Source organism: Sarcophilus harrisii, chromosome 1 (assembly GCF_902635505.1).
Source record: "Sarcophilus harrisii chromosome 1, mSarHar1.11, whole genome shotgun sequence".
Taxonomy (NCBI): domain Eukaryota; kingdom Metazoa; phylum Chordata; class Mammalia; order Dasyuromorphia; family Dasyuridae; genus Sarcophilus; species Sarcophilus harrisii.
Window position 1 is genome coordinate 392,697,738 of NC_045426.1, and position 21,587 is coordinate 392,719,324.

Genomic DNA, 21,587 nt, shown 5'->3' on the forward strand with positions numbered 1-21,587 from the left:
AATGGGATTAGTAGCATTCTGTTTGAGGATTTGGTATTATCAAACCAGGGAGAACCAGTATGAGAGGAAACAAAGTCACTTTGAGATCCAGCCCCCATGGAAATCACAATTAGAGGGGAAGGAGTCAGAAGTAAGAAATAAAGAAAAAAACAGGGGAGGTAGGGAGGAAGACTGAAAGAATCAAAAATTATAGGAAGAAGAAATCTCAAACACTTTGAATATGAAAAGATAACCAAATGGAAAAATAGTGATAGAAGGAAATATGGCCTTCAGATATAGCAAATGAGTTCAAGTATATATGAATAAATATTGTATAACAAAGAAAAATTATGCAAATTTGATGAGACAGAGGACCCAGTGAAATTTGAAAACATGGAGCCACAACACACTATTATAGAGTAGTTTAAAATATAAATGAGAATTCTGAGAGCAGAATTTATTGCCTATACATCAAACATATTAAACAGAATAGAAAAAAATTAAATCTGCAATGACAAACTTCACCAAAAAATGAGAGAACAAGAGATTAGAAATGCAACTACATGGAAGTGAAAAACAATATGAAAGAAGAAAAACAAACACAAAAAGAGCAGTAAAAATATGCTCATTATACAACAAAAATATATAGCTCTTACAGATAGGACATAACAAGGACCTCAAGATTATAGATTTCCCAGAACATTTTAAGACAAAAACCATTAATACCATAATGAAATAAATAATAAAAGAGAATCACCTAGAACTTCTGAACATAGCAAATGAAATTCCAATTAAAAGAACTCACATATCACTTCCAGAAAAAAAGAAAAAAAAAGGAAGGAAGAAAAACTAAGGCTGTAAACTCTTAATGTTAAGCCCTCTGGAAGTTGGCCTCAGTGACTTAGTAAAAATCTGTAGGACAAAAGATGGATGTTTAATACAAAATGAAACATTTGCATCATTTTAAAGAAGAGAGCTAGAACTAAAGAAATTATTAGCATCTTGATTACCCCAAACAATAGAAATGCAGGAGAGTGACTAAATACAAACAGCAAAAGCAATGACAAAATAAAGATCAGTGAGACTTCTTTCTAAATGTATACTAGAAGACAAGGATAAATGAGGCAATATGGGAGAGGTATAAGTGAAGAAGCAGACAAAGGGAATTTATGGACAGAACTTGGAGACAATCTATTTACAAATGAAATATTCTTTTCTGCTATTACATTATAATATGTGGGGTGGGGGGAGGTGGCAAATGAAAGAAAGGGAGAAGAGAGGGGGAGTGAATGAAACATTGGTAGCAAATTAAGGGCTAGCAATGAGAGGAAGATGATCTCTGTGCTTTCAGAAAGAGAAGAGCCAACAAGGGAATAAGTGAGCAGGAAGGGGAAAAGATTGGGAAAAAAAAAAGGAAAAAAAAAAGAGGTTTTAGTGAATACTCTGTATAGTTAAAGGTTGGTGAGGACTTTGTTCTGCATAAGGTCTAATAGATTTGGTACCCAAAAAGTCTACTTGTCCTGGGGTAAGGAGAATTGGACTTCCTGGAGGCATCTGGCAATAGGAGGAGTGGGAGAGCATGGATCCAGGAAGGAAATTTCCAGGACAATATTTTTAAAATTCTAAAAAAAGTCAACAAAAGAGGGCATAGTTGGGGACAGGGGATTAAAGAGGGAGGCAAATTCTCTGCTAAGGCAAAGTATCCTCCCTAATATTTGCAATAACTGGCACTATTTTAAGAATGAAACAGTTGAAAAGTGGAATCCATGGGATAAAACCTTTAAGACAGTAGAAGAAAATGCCTAGAGAGCAGAGTCTAGAATGAATACTTTGGTAGATTTGATTATATGAAGCATACTGAGAAATATCTACTCTCCCCTCTATTGTTTGATATAGTTTTGGAAATTCTAGCAAAAGCAAAAGCAAAAAAGAAAGAAATTAAAAGAATAAAGATAAGCAAAAAGGAAATATGCTGATGATGCAATGATTTATTTCAAAAACTCAAGAGAATCAGCAAACACTAAACTACACAATATGCAGCAAAGTTACTTAGACAAAAACTGCAATAAAGTTACAGGCTACAAAATAAATCTTCAAAAAATCAAAATCTCTATAATAATATTAATAAATTACAGGGATGAACTCTGAAACTGTCCTCCCTGACTTCTGGGAGGAAGCCATAGGGTGAGCTCTGAAACTCTCCTCTGACAGAGACCCACCCTATCAGGGTAATTAAGTGGTTTCATTAAGATTAGTGCAGGACCACTCCCAATAGCTCAAACTTAAGTGGTCTCATTTAGCTGGAGATGTGAACCTATTGAGTAGATTAGCCAGGAACACTCCCAGTAGCTTGAACTTAAGTAGTCTCATTCAACTAGAAACCTAGGCCTGGGGGCAGTTACATCATTGAAGGAATCTCATTCAATGGAAGTCCTACCCCCAGACTGCCAATAAAATGACCATTTTGAACTCCAAATCTTTGCAGAAGTCCAAAGTAGGAATTATACTTTGCCAACAAAGCTCTCTTCTTGGCAAAGCTGCCTGCTAGGACTCCTACCTGCTATGAAGAGACCACCCTCTTCTCAATGATAACCTTTTCTTATTTCTCTTCCAGGATCTCTTGCCACTGAGGAGTCTGTTTTCCTAGCAAAGCTGGCTTCTCAGTGCCAATAAACTTCCTTTTTGCCATTCAGACTTTTTGGATTTATGAATTCTTTTCACACTGGATCTGTGCATCTTGGACCAGAAGGGATTCCCACAACTCTTTGCATTGCCACTAACCATATCCTAAGCACAAGAAGTAATAATTAAAAGGGAAATGACATTCCAAAAAACTACAAAATCTATAAAATGGCTGGGGATCAAAATCCCAAACTACACAAAAGACTTGTATAGATTCAGTTACAAAGAATTCCTTAAAGAATGAAAGAACAACCTCTAAATGTTGAGAATAGTCAATGCTCATTATTAGGCCTTGCCAATATAATAAAAATGCCAATACTACCAAAATTAATTTATAGTTTTAATGCTATATTAATCAATTTGCCAAGAGAATGCTTCACTACACTTAATAATTTTTTTTAAAAAATCATTAAAAAAGATGTAGAATATTAAAATAAATTAATAAAAGAAATCAGGATGAAGGTTAAATAACACTTCTAGTACTTAAACTATCTTTAAAAACAGTAGTGATTAAACCCATCTGGTATTGGTTAAAAACAATAGAGAAATAAATCTCTGAACAATCTAAACAAGGGAGACTAAGAAAAATTAAAATTTAATACTATAGTGTTTATAAAGTAGAAAACATAACTAATCGGGGGGGGGGGGGGGAGAGGAAAACAAAAAAACACAATCTGGTAGAAATCAGACTCAGACCAATATCTTATACCACAATCTACAAGGTATTCTTAATGATAGGTGAACTTAATGTTCAATGCATAGTATAAAAATTAGAAGAGAAACATTAAATATTTCTCATAACTAAGGGAAAAATATATATTCTCAAGCAACAGATAATTACAAAAAATAAAATACATACTTTTGATTACATGAAACTGAAAAGTTTCTATAAGTATAACATAAATGCATTTAAAATAAGAAAGGTAGTGGTTAAATGGGGAGAAAACATTTTATCAAATTTATCTGACCATTTTTTGTAAGTTTTCTAATATATAAATGGTCAAAGGATATGAATAAATAGTTTTCAAAAGAATAATTACAAATGAATCACAAAGACTTTGTCACTAATAATAAGAGAAATGCAAAAATAAAATAATTCTGAGCTTTTACTTCATACACTTCAAATTGGCAAAAATTATTAAAAATATCAATTATCAGTGTTGGAGGGCTTGTGGAAAGAGAGGCACATTAATACATTATTGGTGGAATTGTAAAATGGTACAAACATATTTGAAATTATGCAAATACCTTAACTAAAGTGTCTACATCCATTGAACCAGAGACACCATTGCTGGGTTATTGCTAAAGAAGTCACCAAGAAGAAAAATGCTCCCAATATACTCCAAAATATTCATAGCAGTATTTTCGTGATAATTAAGAATTGGAAACAAGATAGTTGTCCATAAATTTTAAAATGAATAAACAAACATGCAGATAAAGAAATACTACTACATGGTAAGAAAGGATACATATGACATATATAAAGAAACATGCAAAGGTGTATATAAACTGATACAAAGAGAAGTAATCAGAGCCCAGAAAACAATATACATAGTAACAACAACAATAGAAATGGAAAGAAAAACACACCAAAATAAATAAAAAAATAAATGTAACACAATTGCAAAAATCTTTTGGGATTCAAATGAAGAGATATGAAAAGAGTCTCAACCTTACCCTTTCATGGAAGTGAGAGATACACAGGTGTTACCCATTGCTCATGTTTTTGAACTTTGTCAATGTATCTGATCAGTTGTGCTGATATATTCTCTTCTCTAAAGAGTGTGTATGTGTAGATGTGGTATGCAAAAATATCATTTGTTATATGGAATGGCACTTGGGGAAGGGGAGGAGGAAGAGACGTTAGATTCTTTAGGAATGGAGGAAAAATAGAAGATAATAGTTTGAATGTATGATAGTTTCTAAATAATTTAAAGGATGGTGTTAGGGTTCAGGATTGTTGGACACCAAAAATATACTGGGTTTTGGGGCTGGGGTCTCAAAGTATTTCAAAAGAATTTGTAGATTTAGAACATTTCTAAAATAATATTTCATTACGCTGCTGATAGTGGACTATTTTCCAGATGGGATTTTTAGCAATTAACAAGGGGAAAAACACCAAAACTGGGGGAAGATACCAGTAAGGGGGAAGATGCCTTAAGGTGTGCCAAGTTAAAGATGCCATAAGGCAGAAAAAGCTCCTAGAGAGCTTGTTGACATAAGGCAGGCAATTCCTAATGAACTGGAAAAGAAATGGGGTGTAGATAGGTTTTTTTATGGGGAAAAGTAACCTTGGGAGTTGACATCATAACCTGACCTTCTGATTGGATACAGTAACTCTAAGTGATGATGATTTTGCCAATGTGAAGAATTCAGGAGGAATTCAACCAGGGGCCAATTGCAATGACAATTCACTTAAAGAACAAAAGGCCTAATTAAGATCAAAAGTCCTACTCTAGCACTCAGGGTCCTGTCAGTTCTCTACCCTGCTTGCCTCAGGCAGTAGCTTGGATTGTAATTCAGGCCCTCTATTGTCAATTTCACCTCCTTCTAGCCCACCTAGTCACCAAAGACTTGAGTATTTTTTGTTGAGGTCTTATTCATCCCATAAATGGAAGAGAATTGAGGATGTTTATAGAAGCAGGAAGGGAACAGCAATTAAGATTAGAGGGGGAAAAATGGTTATAAGAACAAACTGTTGGAAGAGATGGGAGGACTCGGATCAAAAGTACAAATAGGGGAGAAAAGTACCCTTTTAATCAGAGTCTAGGGTAAAGAAAGAAATGATGGACAATGAAATCAAGAGACATTGAAAGCTAGAATAGAGGAGATATGATAAACACAGGACATAACCTTGATTTGTTCAGTAAACTATGAGATGAAGTACTCTTCTTAGAAATAGGGAAGGGAAAGAGATAGTAGGAGACTCAAGAAGTGAAGGTTTGAAGCCATGACTATTGTGAGTAGGATAGGGTTATCTCCAGGCATTTAGATCTATTTGTTGCCACTGGACCGAGATGGCTCTGGAGGGGAAAGTGAGGCAGGTGAACTTGCATATCCCTCTCTGTGTAAGTGCACAGCTACACTTACATCTAGCCTACTTGCTACATTTTACCTCCCCGATTTCATGGTCCTCTTCCAGAACAAAGGACAAACAACAAGAAAAATAGCAACATGTGAAATAAGTAAGGAAGGTGTAAGAATTGGCTTTTAGCAATGATGGATTAGGTGAGATCAAGTAAATATGTGTGAAGCTTTACAATATGATTGTGTGATTTCACTAGAACTATTTAGCAGTTTGTGCGTAGAAGTAATGGGAGTACATGGTAAAGGTAATCCAGAGTTGGGGTCTGGCAAGGCATGAATGGTACAGAGAGAGATTTGAGAAATAGTTAACTCTAAGTAAGAGAGTAAAGTTAGATTCTATCCTGTGCTGATCTTCAGGTACTATGTGGATGGAAGGGTGATAACATAAAACCTATTTTATTTGAAGCTGATTAGAGTAGCATTTCTTTTGACTAGACACTTGCCAGTTTTGCATTAAAGAGGGCCTGCTTAGTTAACAAAAGAAAGGTTTCTCCTCAATCTAGTCTCATGACTAATTAAGGCCTAATTAAGGCCTATTTTCCTGAGATCTGCTGTGTGAACTAGAGCCTGTATGGGAAGGGAAAATTATTATTCCCTCTAATTCCAAACAGTTAGGAGATAACTTAGTCTCAACAGCTAATTTTGGTATTGTCAAGAAGGGATTTCTAACAAATCAGTTTTCTACCATCAAAGGAGACCAGAACTTTCAAACAGAAATGAGTCTAGGAACATTTATGAAATACAGAAACCTTTTGGCTAAAGTAAATGCTTTGTTCAAGGGGACTATTCCCTACAATAACAAATAGATTTTATGATTGCACCCCTACTAGTTTGGCTAAATGTAATGGAGCCTAAAGTTTCATTTCTGGGTGATACAAATAACAGGTACAATTCTAGGACTCCTGTGATGCTATCAGTTTTCATAATTCTATGACTCTGGAAAGCACTTTTCTTCTTTTTATGACATATTTTCTCAATTACTATATTAAATCCAATTCACTTCCTTTAAAGTGGGTGGAGAACAAAGCAGAGCCTCCCACTATTCTCAGTACTAAAAGAAATGTATGTATCCAATTAGCAAAATTACTAGAAACTGAGGGGTTTTGCCTATGAAAATGAATGAGGGTAATTTTGAAAAGGATAACAGTAAGACAAAATGACAACATAATTATGAAATACCAATATCTAATGCACCCATGACAGCAAGAAACATATATCATGTTTTCCTTTGTAAAATAAAATGAAAATTATCTTAGGTTGGGACTCTTAATGTTTACCCTATTTGTAAAAGATAATAAACTATAGCCTCTGATGTACAAATGAAATATTGTACAGATTAAATGGGGAAATATTGGTTAAGTCTTTATTATCCTAAATTATTAATTTTAACATATTAAATTAAAATTTTAAATTATAGAATTTTTGAAGGAAATGCTAATTTTAATACTTTCATGTGTGTTGGGATCTAAAATTACTATCTATTACTTCATCATATAATGGAGGTGACCCTGGTTGTTGAACATTGTGCCAGGAACATAAGGTCTGGCAGATTCTAGCCAGTTGGATAAGATTCAAGACCATGTTTGTTGTCTAAAGATCGAGCTGTCTCAATAAAGAGCATTTTATCATAGGTTTGGCTGAAAGGTGATGCACTTTTGTCTATAGCAATTCTCCAAGACAATCTACCAAGTCCTAAGAGTTCTGGGATTTGAGTTGGCAGGGAAAATGTTCTTGTCATTTAAGAAAATTGCAGATTCTTGAAGCACTGAAGAAGTCTAAATAAGTAGAATTTACCTAGAAAGTAGCCCTAGAAAGTATTACATAGGAAAGAGGAAGCTAGAAACTTGCTTTAATGAATAGAATTAAATTGATTTGTAATTAATACACAAATTATTTAAAGACAGATTCACCTAAAGTGCTTGAAAACATTCATTTTAGAATTGTTTAGTTATAACTCTTAAAGTGTTACTTATGGTGAATTTGATTGTAAAACCACTTGCAGTAATACATTGGTATGCAGCTCAGTTCTTTCAAAAATTATGACAAATTATTAAATAGTATAGGGTTCTTTATCTCTTTTGTATCATGGACTCCTTTGGAAGACTGGAGAAACCTACTGGCCTCTTTTCAGATAATATTTTTAAATGCTTCAAAATAACATGCATAGGATTACAAAGGAAACTGATTATCAAATACAATTATCAAAGCATTTTTAAAAATCAAATTCACTGGGGTAGCTACATGGCACAATGTATATAGCACTGGTTTGGGTTTTAGGAGAACATGAATTCAAATCCAACCTTAGGACTTGACACTTACTAACTATATTACCCTGGACAAGTAACAACCCCAATTTCCTTGATCTCCCCCAAAGAATTCATAGACCATCGATTAAGAACCTCTGAACTAACATGCTCTGAATTATTGAAGTCTTATTATGAGTGAAGAGAGAACATTTGGATAGTGACACAAAAATGAAATTTACATTACGTGAATGAAGTTATCATTTTGTATTCCTCCTATGTTAAGCAGAAAAATAACATCCAAGTGATGTGATATAGCCTTTAGGAAGGATGTAGCAATAACCCTAAGTCCATCTGGTCTTGGGAGTAATGTAGTTGCAAATGATGTATTTCTTTCCTTAGGCTACCTTGCCCTACTTTATTCTATTGACTAGAATGCTGAACCCACAAATATTGCTGGCTGTCAGATAACTGCCTGTTGGTCAGTGATAACAAGGTTTCTGAGAGTGATGAGCAACAGTAATGAGGTACTTAGTTGATTGAGGCACAGAACAAAGTTGAATGTGTGCCACTTGACCAAGTGATGCTTCAGGCCTAAAAACATACCTCTGGAAGTGACCTTTCCCCATTATTTTGCTCACATCATTATGGGTACTGAAATTATGCACAAAGTCAGAACTAGACTATTCTTCAACTCCACCTCTAAGCCATAAAATTAGCATATCAGTGACATGAAGTCCCTCTCATTTTTCCCTTTAAATTTATCTTCCTACTTATTTAGTGTTACAATTATAATAAACTTTGTCTCGACTTGGAGATTGAACTGAGGTTGTAAATTCTTTTAAGACATCTCCTGACATTGATATGGAACCTCAAAATTTTTGGGGTCCCCCTTGAAACTCCAAAACAAGAAACAGATTCTCTCAACTAGATCAGGATAAAGATGGTTTTGTAGTGTTAATATAAGTTTTTTTTTTTTTTTTTTTTAATAGACAAAGAAGTAGATACAGCCCAAAGGGACTGAAATACACATCCCTGAAATACACACACATTTTCAGTGCTGGCTTTTATATTTACCTCCTACAATATACCATTACCTTACCTTCTGATTCCTGTCAAAATACTTGTTTTTAATAAATGGTAATCAATAAATGGCAATTCAGTCTCTTATTATTCCTTGTAGAAAAAAGAGGTATTTACTAATCTTTTAAAACTGGGGAATATCATTCCATATATTGCCCAAATTGTCAAAGAAGCAAGGTTAGCATGACATTATTTCACTTGAAGGCATTTGGTATCTGAGACAAGATAAGTGCTATGTTATGATAGGAGAGTTGCTAAGGAAACGTGTTGCATAGGGAGTCCTTCTAATAGCATAAATTTGCAGTGAATAACTAAAGCTCAAGTAATTTACACATCTATTATTAATGTTATAGAAATCTTTAAAAGATAATAAATTTGTGGAAAAAGAGACAGTCACCATTTCTGCTAACTTTATAGACTGACTAATTTACTATGTATCCATTTTTTTTTTTTTATATCACTGTCATTGAGAAACTTCACATTACAAGTGGACTGCATTATCCAAATATATAGGTTCCTCAGAAGTTGTATGGAAATAAAACATAATTCCTTTCCTGTGCACTAGAAGAAAAGGTGCTGCTTAAAGGGGATTTGCGTTAACTCTTTTAGCAGTAAAATTGATAAAAATTTTTACTTTATCTGAGGAATAAATTTTAAGGTAACAGGTTTCTTCTTTCTCTTTTTTAAAATGGGTTTTGACGTTTATGTTCCTTGTTATGGTTTGGGGCTATAGGCAAACATTAAGGAAGCTGGTTCATTTTTCTTAGAAGCTGCTTTCACTTCAGGTGGCAGCTATCAAATGAATGATATTGCCCAGGTATGGATAATTAGGCCCAGCAGTCAGGCTATTTTTTTAATGGATAGCAGAGAAGCAGGCAAAAGCTTGCATATGATCTACAGATTAATGCATTGGTGGCAAAATAGAAATCTTAATGAAATGAGTGACATTTTAAATATGAATCTCTAAATCCTATTTTGAAACCTACTTAGTGTAGAAGCTAAAATAATTAGTAATGATGATATGATGTAAAAGATGCACACTTTTGTTTATTTAAACATTGGTTCTGCTCCCGTGGACCTGCCCTTGGATTTTTTCACAGATTCTTACAAAGAACAGAAGATGTGTTGTAATAAGACCTCCAGTCAGTAGAGAAAGGGACAGAGAAAGACCAGATGTTCTGAAAGAGACTATTTTTCTGTATCTCTCTCTTGCTACCTTCTTCCTGTCCCCAAAAGGAAGAACATAAAAACTACAAGTTGCTACCACTATAGTCATAATAAATAACTTCCTGGGCCCAAGCTTCACTCATTTCACACTTGCAGAGTCTATTTGGCACACACAAAATAAGAAAACTACATGCAAGCTAGTAGAAAACAATCATGCAGAGTGGAGGCAGATTTATGTGAAATAAATAGAAAAGATTTCTGATTTTACATATCTCATTATTTATGCATCTTATGCATTTTGTGAGAATAGATATGGAGAGGGGGAAAATCAACTAACAATTTTTTTTGTGTGTGTGTATCAACTGATACTACCATATAGCTTTTGAGCTACACCTGTTATGTATCCCATATTCCATATGTAATGCTAGATATTTCCCATTATGACTGAATTTCATGTTTATACTTGTCAACTGAAGAATGAAAATTCTCTCCACCACCTCACCTATTTAAACAGGTGTCTCTCCAAAGATTTTGGAAGTCTCCCAAAGTACATTCCTCCTTCAATATAAATGCTTTCTATGGATAAGATTCAATTCTATTTAATTTGGTTCCTTGATGTCAAAAGAATATTATCCACTGTCTTTCTATATATGAATGCCTGATAACTACAATTACAAAACAGAGGTTTGAAGTGAAATAATATGTAACATAATGCTTTCCTGAAATCATTTAAATCTCTGTGAAAAATCTTGTTCAATTTTTTGTAAACTTTTCTATGTAATATTTTGCTCTCAAGAAGATATTTTCTCTTCTTCTTGAAGTGAGGCAATGATGCATGGAATGAATATAACCTAGGACTTGGAATAAAAAGATCTAACTTCACTATTCATTAATGACTCTGCCAATAGCTTGGTGTGTGAATTTCAGTAAGTTACTAAATTTTTCTAGGATTCAAGTTCCTCATTTGCAAAACAAATTTGGACTACATAGTCTATTTGGTCCTTTTCACTTCTAGAATTCCATCATTCTGTTTTCAAGGTTAGGTTAAGATATATAACCTAACTTTTATACATGACTTTTATATGTGACTCTTGCTTGGGGTCCATATCCCAACTTTCACTTGAACTGAGTTGGCTTCTCTAAAACAAGACATGTCTCACCCTCAAGGTTCTAGGGGTATCCCTTAGGACTTGGAAATATCTTTCTAATTCCATTAGTTCAAGACATCAATTTCGTGTGCGCTTTCCTCAATATCAGTCACCAATGATTAAAACCTCAGTATTATTTAACCAATCAACAAGAAGGTTTTTTTTTTTTTTTTTTTTAATGGATATTTACTGCTATGTTCAGGCTAGCAACTCTTAGTTCCAATTGATGTGTTTGGGGTTTAGCACCAAATGTTGAGACTGATGTGGGCACCAAATTTGGGGATTTGGTTAAGCAAAGAATTTACAATGGTAATTCTCTTTGGCAAAAGGCAGGTTTATTTAGGAGAAGAAGTTACAGACAAAATGAAGTGCTACAAAAGACATTAGGAGTGGTACATATTAAATAGAGTTAGAAGAGCATATACTTATCAAGGAAAGAAGTTTTAACAATTAACAATGGAAAAGAAAAATTCCTTAGTGAAACTCACAATGAACTAGGAAAAAAGAAATACTTCATGAAGTGGAAGTATGCCATTGACTGTCTGGCTAAATCCTAAAAAAAGATTTATAAGAAGGAGAAAGTTATCATGAGGCATGGTGGGTGTGTGTGAGAGGAAAGATACCATGGGGTATGAAGGAGGGGTGTGGAAAAAGATACTACAAGGCAAAAGCCATGGCAGGCTTAGTTGAAAAGGGGTTCAGCAAAGATTGCATGAGCCATAGACAAATTAAAATGGGGAAATTTAACCTCAGGGGTTTGATATAACTAGGATTTCTGACTGGACACAGTAAGGTGGGGTTACTCACAGCCTTTATCAAGAGTGGGACTAAAAGGTTAAACTGATCCTCATTGGTGCTCTCCCTTGTTTGACTCAGGGTTATCTGTATTTCAGGCTCTCTCTGCCAACCCCATTTAATAATCCAAGACCTTATAATTTGCTGAGATCTATCAATATAAAAAATACAAGTTTTATTCTTGTTGTTGTTTGTCCTTTGTTCTTGAAGAGTACCATGACATCAGGGAGGTGATACCATGATATTCAAGTGAATTGGATTTAAGAGAGAGAGGGATGTGCAAGGTCATCTGCCTCACTTTTCCCCCAGAGCCATCTGGGTCCAGGGATCAGATAGAGATTAGGATGAGTGGGCATAATCCTGGATGCAAGGGGAGACTTTGGCCTTTTTAAACTAAGGTCTTCTACAAGTTTCAGTTTGACCTAGGGAAACACATTCCTTTACTACTTTAATCCTCAGGAATAGTTGGTTTAAGCTTAAAGTAGTTGATTTTAATTATTTGATCCACTAGCCTCACTTTCAAAGCTGATGGAGAGAGTCATTCCTTCTTGGTTGCCTTTATTGAGTTGGATATCCCTGGGTCTGGTTTTATCTACAAACTCTGTGATGGACTCCCTTCACTAGATCCTAGGCAGCTCATTTTTCCAACTTTTTGAAGCTCAGAAGGTTACAGTCTAATACTTCCATCTCCAATATTCTTTCACCTATAATGGGACTGAATAGATATAAGAAGGCCAGAAGCAATAGTAGGGATTCATTTCTGTCCAGAGATACTGGGCCACTGGTCTTAATTCTTTCTGCTCGACAAGAGATAAGATATTAAGATATTTATTTGAATGCACAAGCCATTTCAGATCTGCAGTGAACCAAAAAATGTGTTTGTTTAATGTGTTATTAATGAACTGATGGCAGTCAGACAATACTTGTGGATATTCTGAGATGGAGAATAGGGTCCTTCCTTCCTACATCATCAAGCATTTCCAGAAGCAATCTAATTTAAGTATGCTTCAGGACTTTGATTAGCACCCTGCTCCCAAAATTCTGTCATTCTAATGTCAGAGGCATTCTAGTGTCAGAGGCAGTTGGTTAAAAAAAAAAAAAAGAAATTTGCTTAAATCCCATCTATAATGAACCCTCAAATTGAGGTGCCAAAATGTACTATGCTTTCTAGAGCCCTCACGCTGGGCTGCCAAAATATACTGTTTAGACTAGCTCTCTGGGGATTCTTGGGACCACCCAAATCCTTGGTCTTAGTGGAGAAGTAATGAGGCTGGAGACCCACAAGGATGGTCAAATATGGAGTCCCTTTATTTCAAGTCCACTCAGCCCTAAATACCTTAGTAGAATTATATCACTACAGCACATTGAACATGTGCTAGCTATAGTACCATTACATCACTGCAGCACACTGAGCAAGTACCAATTGTAGAACAATTACATCACCACATCACAGCACACTGAGCAAGTGCTAACTATAAGTACCCTGCCATTGATATGTAAATGCATCTTTACTGGAACTACCTCTTGCTTCAAGTAGAACACAGGTGGTCATACCCCCTTGACTTCTCAGGAAGGGTGAGATGCCCCAAGGGGAGATGGGTAGCCAAACCAGACATAAGCAGGTATGGTATACCTGAGGTATGAGGGTCTTATACCTCACCCAAAGTTCCTCCACTATCTGTGGCCCTCTACACCTTTCTAAGGACAATCTTAAATGAGACTGAAAGTGGGAAAGAGTAGAGCTGAACTAGAAGCAACCTAGACTAATATATTCGTTTTATGACATATAAGAAAAAAGAGCCATAATCCAAATTTAGCTCCTAAAACTCCAAATCCAACATTATTTATACTGGATCATGATCTCTGGGAAACAAAAAAAAAAAAAAAAAAAAAACAGATAAAAATGGACAGACAACTAGAAAGGAGCAACATGTCTAGTGATCAGAGAGAATAGATTCAAGGCTTTTGTTCTCTCTACTATTAACTTTCTGTCTATCTGTCTGTCTGTCTCTTTTCCTCCCCCCTCTCTTTCTTTTTCTCTCTCTCTTTTTCCCTCTCTGTCTGCTTTTCTCTTGGAAAAGAGGAAATGAGTAAAATATAAGAAATGAAATAGACTTTCTGAGGGAAAGGAATAAGCATTTCCTTAGCTCCATAAAATTCCTATTAAAGTACCTGGCATTGTGCTAAGTAATTTGTAAATATTCCATTTGGTCTTCACGATAATCCTGCAAAGAAGATATTTTTATTATTCTCATTTTACAACTGAGGAAACAGAGGCAAAAAGAAGTTAAGCTATTCACTCAAGGTCACACAGCCAATAAGTGTCTGTAGTCACATTTGCACTTAGGTTCTGACTGCAGGTCCAGCATTCTATTTACTATGCCATCTAATTGCTTGCTAGATAAACTCTTGACTAGAAAAGGAAACTAAGGTATCTTTAAAATGATCTCTAAATCCCTAAGCATTGTGGAGATTCCAACATCAGTTTTGAAAGTGATAAAGGGAAAGCCACAAAGAGAGGTTTTTGACTCTAAGCTGTCACCAATTACTATCCAGGGATTTAAGTTATATAGGAGACATATAAGTCTCCAAGTATTTACTGGGCTTTGAGATGGTAGAGAGATTAGCCTTATTGTATTAGAAGGTAGAATTAAAAGTAATGCCTGAAATAATTGTGAAAATTTTTAAAAATTAGAATGTTCCCTAAATTAAAAAGGCTGCCTAGTGTAGTGGATTTTCCCTTACTGGGATTTGTTATGTAAAGGTTAAAGGATGATATGTTGAGGATGCTGGGGAGGGTACTCTTGTGAAGGACTTATAGAATGATATAATTGTGTCATTTTTAGGATTAGCGAGGAACTTAGAGGTCATCTAGTACAACCTCTTCATTTTGTAATTGAGAATATTTGAGTTTTAGAGAAACGAAATACTAAGTCCACAAAGATAATGCAAGAATATTTTATTTCTTTGGGCCTCTGTTTTATCATTTATAAACTGAATATTTTGTGCAAGGTCTTATGAGGTTCTTCTAATTCTAATATAACAATAATATAATTTGGTAAAGCCATGATTAGAATAAATTTGAAATTATGTATTATTATGTGTCAAATTGTATTTAGGTGTTATTTTCTTTAAAAATTTCTCTATATGAATAATTTTATTTCTAATGTAGTAGAAATAATGTAAATTTGAAATCTGAAGACTTGGTTTTAAAGAAAGGATTTCTTTTATATATAATTTTAGCTTACTTATTTGACCTATTTCAGTCTGTTTTCTCTACTGCTAAATAGGGATAATAATATTTATATTACATATTTCAGAAGATTCTTATGAGAAAATCACTTTGACAACCTAAAAGAGTTATAGTAATGTGAATTATTATTATTGTCAATATTGTTAACCTGTCTTAATAAATTATTTTTATTGTTAAAATTATAAAAAATGATGACTAGCCCATTTCCCTTTTCTGTCATTTTTCATAATCCCTTCCCTGAACTCCCTGTATTCTTCCAATCCCTCCTCATTCCCTTCAATTAAGCAAGCGTATGGCACAAATCTTTGGACCACATAACCAACACCCTAATGATGTTTCAAGAAGAGAGTTTTTATGAGAACTGAATTTCCAATTCTAAATTTAGAATGACTTATTTTATCTAGAAATTGAGGAATAGAGATGTCAAAAGTTGCTGACATCATTCATATCTCATCTTCTATAAGTTTGTCCACAATCTTAAATATATCTTCAGTGTTCTTGTGAGTTTCTTATATTTCATGAGTACTAAGTAAAACAACACATCATGTCCATCTCTTGAGAATCCCTCATTTTTATTACATGATTTTCTTACTGCTGCTTTTGGTATAATATGTTCTTGGTGGTTTCAAAAGCACATGGAAATTGAATCCATGTTCATTCAAAAGTCATTGTCCCAGCAATCAACATAGAAAATTTTAAATGGATGAAGATGTTATAAAATGGAAAGCATATTGGACTTGGCATCCTCTGAATAAAGGCTCAAATCTTGCCTCTTCTGGTGATTACTTCTGTGTTCTTGGGCAAGTTATTTATCCTCTTTGAACATCTTCCTTATCTAAAAAAAAAGGAAAAGGAAGAGCATTGGACTTAATGCACTCTTAGATGTTTTCTAGCTTTAAATCTGATTGTGTAATCCTAAAAAACCTTGAGCTTTGTTGTTGTTATTCAGTCATTTCAGCAACATTTGACCTTTTGTGACTCCATCTGAAGTTTTTTTGTCAAAGATACTATAGTGGTTTGCCATTTCCTTCTCCAGCTTATTTTATAGATTAAAAAACTAAGGTAACTAGGATTAATTGAATTGTCCATGGTGAAATAGTCAGTTAAGTGTCTGAGGCCAGAATTAGATTTAGATCTTCCTGATGCTGGGGGTCTGATCTTGGAATTAGAAAGACTCAGATTCATGAATTCAAATCTGGTCTTAGACACTTACTAGCTATTGTAACTCTGAACAAGTCACTTAGCCTTAAGTCTCAGTTTTCTTATCTGTAAAATGAGCTGAAGAAATAAACAGCAAACTACATAATATCTTTACCAGAAAGACACCAAATGGAATCACTAAGGATCAAACATGACTAAAATAATGGAACAAAAGATTCCTGATTTCAGGTCCAGAGTTCTATGCACTGAACCACCCAGCTGCTCTACTTATTATGGCATGCAGTTAAATGATAGCATGCTGAGATAGTCAATCAGTACTTATATTTTTTCACAGGGTCTAAAAATGAACAGTGAATTGAACCCAATTCAGAATAGTTCTCTGAAGAAAAAGACAAGATTTCTCATAGGACATTATGCAGGGCTTTCAATGATCCTAAGCTGTATTCTGCCACAAAACCCCATCTTTGTAACCTCTTAGAGCCTTTCACAATATAGCTGCAAATTATGGAATACTGTACTTTCAGAGAAATCAATACTACCCGCACGTTATTCAAAGCCTAATGGAAAGATGCTTAGGAGGTATAAATAAGTAAGCTTTATTATATTACCATCATAGTTTAGGGAATTATATAAGGCATCATCACGAAAATACATGACAAGAAAAAAATAAGCTTGTTTATTTAGTGATGACACTGATACCCTCAAAATATTGGAAGAACCAAAGGAACACTTCCAGTGAAGAAGGCAGATAATCTATGGAATATTCATAGAGAAACTTGGAAGAATATCAAAGGATAAAGCAGCTATACTGTGGAATGTCTATGAAAATATATAAAAGGGAATCTCACAGGATAAGGCAAGGATGAGTTGATTGTTAAAATCATGAATGCACTGCTAAACTAGGTACCTGAAATAGAATGTATTGATAGTAATGTTTCATCCTCTCTATTAAAAAATATTAATTCTATGGGGAAAATATCTTTTCTCTTGCTGATAATGGAATTATAATCACATTTTTCGAATACAACATATTTCCCAGTGGGAAACTGCCAGTATTCAGATTACAAGTGAAAGAAAAAAATATATAATACAGATAGATAGATAAATAGATAAACAGATAGACAGATCTTATAATGAATTTGGAAATATTTTAGTATAATTTTTTACTTTCTACTGGAACCTGTGAACCAATAAAACTCATTGTCATTGAAGATAGAGTAGATTAATATATAATCTTCTAGATTATTTCTATTGCAAAATAATTTCTGCTGAAGTTCAAATTTCTTATAATTAACTTCATTTCTAAGCTATTGAAAATGTTTGCCAAATCAGAGGGGTTTCTTCTTGATTTCAGGAGTAGAAAAGTTCTATATAGATAGTTTTGTTATAATGAAAAATACAAATACCTCTCCAAGTACCATGCTATGCAAAATTGGGCAATAAAAACCTCAGGGTTTATGGGAGAAATTGAGTTAGGGGCAAAATGCTCAAAAATTTTATCAAAGTCATTAAATAAAGTTTGGAAGCTAATGAAAAATGGTTGCACAATTTTATGCATGTTAAATAGTTAATAAACTATATTAAAATAAATAATGATACCCCATCTGTTTCAGTCTTTCTAATAAAGCTGGTAAAGTCCTGTAAGCATTGGTCAGGCTACATCTCTGAGTCTTGGGAGCTGGAGACAGTGGTGAAAGATAGAAGTGTGAACCATGTGAGCCAACCCTCTTCAGCTTAAAGCTCTTATGGCATCAGAAGACAAACAATAAAAATAATAATTTGCCTTGACAAAGTCATGAAGTTTCCTTGTAAAAATGGGCAACACAAGCATTGTAGTTTATTAGTTATTGTGAAATGGTGCAGTTTTTGTATTTCATCTATTTCTCATGGAAGAAATCATGCATAAGGGAACTAGATATTCTAGTTTTGTTCAAAATGTTTCCTAATAAGTCAATCATGTTGGAATGAATTTGATTTTTTCAAACAAATGTTATAATAGGATTAATTGCATTTATCTCTAAAGGATAAGAATAGTTTAAGAAACTTGGACAATTTAAAAGCAGGCTGGTTTCACATATATAATTTACCTCTGACTGTTCTCATTAAAAGGAAATAAAATGATGTACTCCGTAAGTTAAAACATTGGAAGTGGTTTGATATGAAAGTGTGGGCAGAGAAAGGTCCCTATTTCATTATTTCACACTTAAGAATAATTAGTCATTCATGCCTAGGGTGGAATCATGAGGGCTTTCATCTAGGACAACCATACCTAAGAGTATGAGTAGGCTTCTTCCCTACAGTCTGTTCTTTGTTTACCAGCTTTAAAAACATAAAGTTCTTTTCACTCCACTGCCCTAAACTATATACATCTCTTTGGAGGCTTAAATCCCCCCATGGGGATTATATTTGTCATATATTTGTAGCATTCAAAGTCTTCTCAGCTTTTGGAGGTTGTGGGGCAAGAGGAGCTTGAAATCTCTGGTGGATGGCTAAGTCCTTTGCCTGAAAGATTGAACCTGACAATGGAAAAATGTACTCTGTACCTTTTTATTGTCTACAATAAAACTCCTGGGAACTTTCTTCAGCTGAATTGTCTTAGGTACCAAAATTCCTTGTTACAATTATTAGAAGAATTATTTTTTGTTCACTCTCCCTTTCTTGTAGAAACAGTTCCAACTGTACTTATATCCTTTCCTAACCATAGTTGAGAATAGTTCGTTTCTATTCTTAAGATTGTGTTCTATTTGTTTATTGCCTTTTGCATGAAATATTCTGTAGTGTTCTAGTGCCAAAATGTAGTGTTCTTATTGGTTTTCTGGAGGTCTTGGAGCAGCTTTCCTTTTAGCAGAACAGTTACCACAAGAATAGACAGGTGTTAAAGTCCAAATTCTTTATTATCTCCTTCACAATCTAGTTTCCTTGCTTGGGGCCTAGCTAGCTTTCTTGAGAGCCTTTCAGACCAGCCTTGGTCTAAGTGGGGGAAGTGCAGGAGGTCAGGCCACCAAGAACCTGACCGAAGATGGAATGAATCTGTTTCTTGGTCCTATGTCTTGAGCTCCCGCCTCCAGTCTGCTTGTCTTCTCTGGCTCTGAATCTGGCTGAGGCTCCCAGCTTATATGCTCTCTTATAATTTACATTATCATAGGTGTGAATCTTGTAGAACTATATTAAGTACTAAGTACATGTACTAAATTATAGAACTATTAAGCATCATGCTAAACTAGATAACCATTGTTTTTATCAATTCCACTGACTTAACACTTTGTAAGAATCCTTGTTTCAGAGTTCTAGCCCATAACAATCTTCATTCAATTTTTTACTAAAATTCCTTAGAGAAATATATCTAATTCTGTGTTGCCCCCTTTTTTGCCCCTTTATAATACTCCATCACTTAAATAACTAAAGGTTATATAGAAGTAATAATTAGGAAATGACAGATATGTCAAGAAAGTCAATTTTGCACATTATTTGCTATCATTTCTTAGGGAAAAATGATGTTATAAATGAACCACTGACTAAAGGAAATGAGTTGATTTAGAGCATGGATAAATTGAAAGAAAACATGGAAATGCCAGGCATTTTGTATCTTTACTTTTTTTTTCTTTTTTTCCTTTTCATTTTAGATGAATCTAGAATGAATTGAAGCAGAGAGAAGAAAACCATGCATCACTATTAGAGAGAACCAGAGTGATATCTGCTCCTCTGGTTGCTTAAATACTCTGTCTAGACACATTAGGCTTTAATTTCATTTTCATCATTCTGCAGTCTTCAAGCTGTGGCACACCAGGAGAAGATGCCTGCTGTACCCTCATCATTTAACATAAATTGAACAAGACACATAGATAGCGGTATTTGCTATGGGCACTATCCAAGAGAGGGTTCTGTGGCAATGACATTAGAAAGCAAGATTCTAAAGATAGGCTTAGGACTTGGGACATATTTTGCTAAAAATCAAATCTCTCTTCCCTTACTTTCATTCACTAACTGCAGAGAACACAATGTAAGTAGGAAAGGTACAGATGCCCATCCTCCACCTTTTGACACCTTCCCATTTCCATTGCCAGACCAGCTTGGCTTCCTTCTGTTGGGTCATCTCATGTTATCTGCATTTCATTTGCTTCAAACTGATTCACAGAAATGTACCTGCATATTAAGTAGACTGGATAAGGTGCCAAAACACATTTAATCCATCTCTTTTGAAGCAAGGTTAGCATGAACTTATCAGATATCCCTTATGTTTATAATTGACCTACTCCAAACTGAAAATAGATATCATAGATATGATTTGTTCTATACTCATTGCATTATTGTATATTCATTTTATCCTTACAACAAATAGTCTCATAGTTAGAATAAATATTACCTACATTTTATTGAGGAAGAATTGGGAAATTTGAGACATCAACAGCTAGTGAGGGGAAAGACCAGGGCAAAACCCTAAATCTTTTAATATCACTACTCTAGGTCACTGGAAAATTAAAGAGAACTATTCTGAGATACTTTGAGGATGAATACCCTGAAATTTAAGCCCTAAAGGGTTTCTTTCTTTCTTTTTCTTTCTTTCTTTCTTTCTTTCTTTCTTTCTTTCTTTCTTTCTTTCTTTCTTTCTTTCTTTCTTTCTTTCTTTCTTTCTTTCTTTCTTTCTTCTCCTCCTCCTCCTCCTCCTCCTCCTCCTTCTTCCTCCTCCTCCTTCTCCTCCTCCTCCTCTTCCTCCTCCTCCTTCCACATAATGAGAATTGTTGACTTTACTTACTTTGGGTCCATTGAGGAAGAAAAGTTTAGAAAGCAGAGTTTTTGCTTGTTTGTTTTGGTGACACTAGAGTGCTGAAACCTCATTTGATATTGTTGTTTGATTGCTTTGATGTCTGTCAGCCTGAAAAACAATAGGAATATACTTGCCTATTCATACAAGTAAACAAACCAATTTGGATCATACTATAGTCTCATATACTCTTCTTGCCCTCTCTTTTCCCCTCTCAAAAAATTTCA